Raw genomic sequence first — 4,903 nt, 5'->3', positions numbered from 1 at the left:
TTTCTGTGTGCCACTCACCGCTTGTGATATGGCACGGAAAAAACATGCTCTCCTTTTTACAGGGAGCTCCCAAGGGTCCAACACGCAAATTGACAGGCACAGTTTTGACTTCACAATCTATATTCAAAAGTTGGCACACATCTTCGGAGTCATTTTGAAGCATTGGACAAAAGGCATGCTGTGTGGTAACAACACTGACTACTTCGACATCAGATGCACATGTACTAGAAATGTCAGCCATTTTTAACTTTTTGGAAACATCAGTCACCTCCAAGTGACGTTTTCTATCAGCCACAACAGTCACAACAACACCAGCTATCTCAAAAAGTTTTTCTGTTCCACCAAACCCTGCAGCCAAATTGCTAATGTGATTAGCAAGGGCATCAAGACCACCAAAACACAGAACAACACTGGTTCCATCACTGCACACCATGCCATTACAGCTGCGCGAGTGTGAATCCACCAGACAATACTGACCAGCATCACAAATTATGGCACAACTACTTTGACAGACCGTAAAAATGCATGTGCTGTACTTGCCAAACATTGTTTGTAAAGCATCATGCAGAGTGACATGAATCCCGTTTTCAATATAATAGCCAGAAACTACATTGACATCACCTAAAGCATAATCATCCTTAACACAAAACTCAAATTTGTGTCCAGCAATCACCTCCTGTTTGGGCAATTCTGTGGCACACAAAAAGTGGGTAGATTCACCACAACGGCTCATTTAAGAGCCATCCACTTTTCCATAAAGAGCAAAATGTTCCAATGCATTCCACACACCGCAACGCACTGCTTCAGAATAAAACGTAAACAAATGGTTGTCGAAAGGATCTGACCGATTAGAATGATGTACAAAATACTACACTCAGAAAATGACCCAGAGCCTTATTAAATATAACAATAATAAAGTTTACTAACTTAGTAAAACCTCTGAAAATCATTTAATCGCTTACATAAATAAATGCTTAAGTCCAGCGCTTAAGCTTGGTGACGTAGACCGTCATGACGTGCCCCCTTCGCGGCCAAAGGGGTGGAGTTATGATAGGTCTATTGTGCAGTTTCCGGCAACACAACTCCAACGAAGGTATGGAAACACGGCAAGTTATATGGACGACAATACATCGGTAAGTAGAGCACTTGCAATTTTTAAACTAATAGCGACCCCGTCTTCCTTCAAATACGCTGGGTGTTGTTTTTTTAATGTCACCGCTATTCTGTTGTGCGTAAGCTAACTTTAGCTATGTTTGCTAGCCACCAAAGAGCTCAGCTAACACTGTTCGTTGGGCGAACATACTTTAACAGGTAACGGACCATCGAACCGGAAAAGTTTAGCTTTTAACGGCGCTCTCTTTCTCTATGTGTGTACGCCGTGTTTTGCTTAGTTTTACTTTGTGTTTTTATAACATGTCGATATGCTCCGGAATCTCTTGTAGGAACAGCCGAGGTACTTCTGGAGCTCATTACAAATGTAATACAAGAGTTTTCAGCATTCGTTTTCTACCCCTCACCCACACGAAGGTTGCGGGGGGGTGCTGGAGTCTACTTAGAATTAAATTTGCATGTTTTTGGAATGTGGGAGGAAACCGGAGTACCCGGAGAAAACCCACGCATGCACGGGGAGAACATGCAAACTCCACACAGAGATGGGCAACAGTATTCATTAAAATTATTTATTCATGGTTTCATATACAAAATATTAATTCAAATTATGAATTAATGCATGTATTTTGTAATTATATTTGCAGATATAATTCATGTCAATGTGCATTTTTGGCAGGCAAGTGATTAGCGTGCAGACCTCACAGCAATCGATGAGCAATCGAAAATGAATGCATGAATGAATGTGCATTTTAATTCATTCTTTACAACTGTGGATTTAAAACGCAATCCAAGAACGATGTACATGAAATTAGACAGCACTTTTAAAAACAAACCATCCTAACACTGTTTATGCTCCTTTTTAAGGTGGCGGCCCGTGGCCTGGCAATGTAGGCGCTGCACATTGGAGGATACTTCAAAAGGGGAGCTTCTCAAGCATTACCAAGTCAAGCACAGTATTTATGGATGTGGCTGTAAGTACCCTGTCTTCATTTAAGATGTCCTTGCTCCCTTAAAACATGGAACAGTGGTGAAGTGGTATTCTTCCTCGCTATCCTCCAGGAGCTGAACCAAAACCAACTAATCACCAATTAAAGAAGAGCGACAGCCCAGTCATTAAGGACTTGATGTGGAGAACTTTTGCACATAGAGGAACATACAACATACACATGAGCATCAGTGACATGAAGCACAGGTGGCCTACCTTGTTTAATGTCTCACAGGTGAGTATTTGGATCTTTTGTGTTAAACACATTATGGACTGTAAACAACTACTGTATGTTTCACAGTTATACTTAAGTATGCACTTCACTTTTTGTTGTCACTGATTTTTTGTATCTTCTTTCATATCTCTCTTTCAGGAGAGGAAGGTGCCAGAATGGAGGCGAAAGGACACCAAAACTGTTATCCTTGTTTGCAGCGAAGAAAAATGTTGTCAGAGCAAGAATTCAAGCACAGACGAACAATCTATTTCAGGTATTAAAACCATCCTCCACCTATTCAATTTGTACTTTACTTGCAATAGTCATCATTCCACCTGTCTCATTCACATTTCTCTCCATTCTCTGTTCACATCATACAGCTGACATTTATCTTGTCTGACTCTCCCTCCTATTTATTACTCATCCTTTCCTCCCGTCTTTCTCAAAGGAGCTGTACGTATGTACGAAATTCACATCAAGTAAACAAAATATCGCACAATATGTCTGTCATCAGAGACTAAGAAAACATGTTAATTTGAAATAAAGATGTGACAACAAGCCTTCTGCAGGTGCACAGCGCACAGACACAATGTCAGGGCGGTGAAAGTAAAATAATAACCCGCACAGCACCTGACTGACATGACCTCTGCTTTTAGTTACTGTGACTGATAGTAAGAAGCTAAATACTCGTCCATCCTACCCGCTTAAGCCACAGAAGCCTGAATAGATATCACTGTGACAACAGATACTGCCGCTTCATTCCTGCTGCTAGTTGCAATACAGATTTTTTTATTTCACTCCAGCAACAGCCACAATAGCCACAATCTTACATACAGCCCCTTGAACAGTTTTTGAATGTCTCTTTTCTATTGTAATGTAATTCATTTGCATGCTATGGAGTAGCAAAGTTCCCGCCAAGAGGCCACTCTTGGCCAGACACCTACAGACCGCCATGCATACTGTGTGTTGTCTGACCCCTTTGTTTTGCAAAGGTAATAAAACCACCAGAGCTATGTATTTATTTCAGGCATTCTCTATCCTACTTAGGATGATAGAATTTTTTTCCACAACAATTGCACACAAAGATGGAGCTGCTTTTTGTATGCCATAAAGCACATATGTCAAAGTTAAGTCCCACAGGCCACATCAGGCCCGCGAGAGGGTTTTACCTGGCCCGCGTGATGATATTAATCTAATATTAAATTCAGCCCGCAGATAAACTGTACTACATTTCCCACAATGCAACAGGGACGCGTGTGCAAGAGCATAGCGGGAGGCATCTTAATTTATTCAGCAGTCATTCAGCATCAGTCATTAGCACAACAGCAAAAGTTAATTTACAGATACCCATCAACAATGGCTAAATGGAAGGTGGACAGTGAAAACAAGGGCTTTCAAACAAGGTGGGAGTTAGAGTACATGTCACAGAGGTAGCTGGAAAACCTGTGTGTCTTCTATGTGGACAAAGTGTGGCGGTGATGAAAGAATATAATATGACATGGCTGAAATTAAAAATGACTGACAGAGTCATAAGAAAATATTGCTTTATTTATCCAATCATATGGTAATATATTTGTTATGTTTTCAGTAAGTTAAATCTTGGTTTTAATGAAGATTGGACAGTCCGGCCCTCGGCTTATGGCCAAATGTTTTATTTAGCCCTCCGTCCACTTGACTTTGACACCCCTGCCATAAAGCAGCGGTGGACAACAGAACAGAGTACGTGCTATTTCTCTTGTGAGGTGCAAGTTGAACGTGAACTCCTAACAGCTGTCTTTACAATGTCTGCAGGATGCCGGGGATGGATCAACCAGCATTCAAGAAAAGATGGCATAGTGATTGAGGGCAGCACCGTCCACAGCAATCTTGGGGATCTTAGCAAGGCCTGCTACTATCTGATGGGACTGACGTATGCCAAGACCTGCGATTCCCCGAGACCCTGTCATCCAGTTTTATGGTGTTCCAGTTAGTACTGCTGGATCTGGATTTATGGAAACCTTTCAAAGACTTTGCCAACGAAATGTTGTTGCCTGGCTCCCGTAAAGTGAATGGTTGTCTATATGTGCCCTGTGATTGGCTGGCCACCATTCCAGGGTGTACCCCGCCGCTCGCCCGTAGACAGCTGGGATAGGCTCCAGCACCCGTAAGGACAAAGCAGGAGAAAATGAATGGATGTTGTTGGCGGCTTTCTGAGTGATTTTTGGTTGGTGAAGTTTACCTGTCCTAAGTATAGAAGTTTCATGTGTTAATGTTTATTCAAGTGTCTTAAGGTCATGAAAATGTCATTCATGCATTTCAGCCATGTGTTGCAACAATTTCTACCAGATGCTCATATGCTCATTTTGATGTTGATGTACCCTGAGGTTATATAATTCAAATGGAGATTTCTCAGACTATGTCCAATAATGATGGCAAGATGTCACCCCGTGAGGCTTTGAACCATTTCAATCAACTGGTTTGACAAATGATTCATTTCTTCAAGCTTCATGTGCACACGAAACCACCTGCTGGCCTTGGATAGAATTACATGCGGCTGTATCTTCATGTGTGATGCATTAAATGCTGATCTGTTTTGGCTCTAGGATATGATTATG

The 4,903-nt window shown here is 41.6% G+C and overlaps 1 long non-coding RNA gene across 1 annotated transcript; it reads left to right on the top strand.

Annotated features, from left to right (window-relative positions):
- Positions 1-1,071: 1,071 nt before the first annotated feature.
- On the top strand, positions 1,072-4,188 carry LOC131128259 (uncharacterized). Its single transcript, XR_009129611.1, has 5 exons — positions 1,072-1,133; positions 1,975-2,081; positions 2,170-2,330; positions 2,469-2,583; positions 4,101-4,188. It is a non-coding gene; the product is annotated as an uncharacterized LOC131128259 (long non-coding RNA).
- Positions 4,189-4,903: the final 715 nt, after the last annotated feature.

This window comes from Doryrhamphus excisus, chromosome 4, assembly GCF_030265055.1.
Source record: "Doryrhamphus excisus isolate RoL2022-K1 chromosome 4, RoL_Dexc_1.0, whole genome shotgun sequence".
Classification (NCBI taxonomy): Eukaryota; Metazoa; Chordata; class Actinopteri; order Syngnathiformes; family Syngnathidae; genus Doryrhamphus; species Doryrhamphus excisus.
Note: the sequence above shows the minus strand (reverse complement) of the source record. Positions and strands in the feature narration are given on the sequence as shown.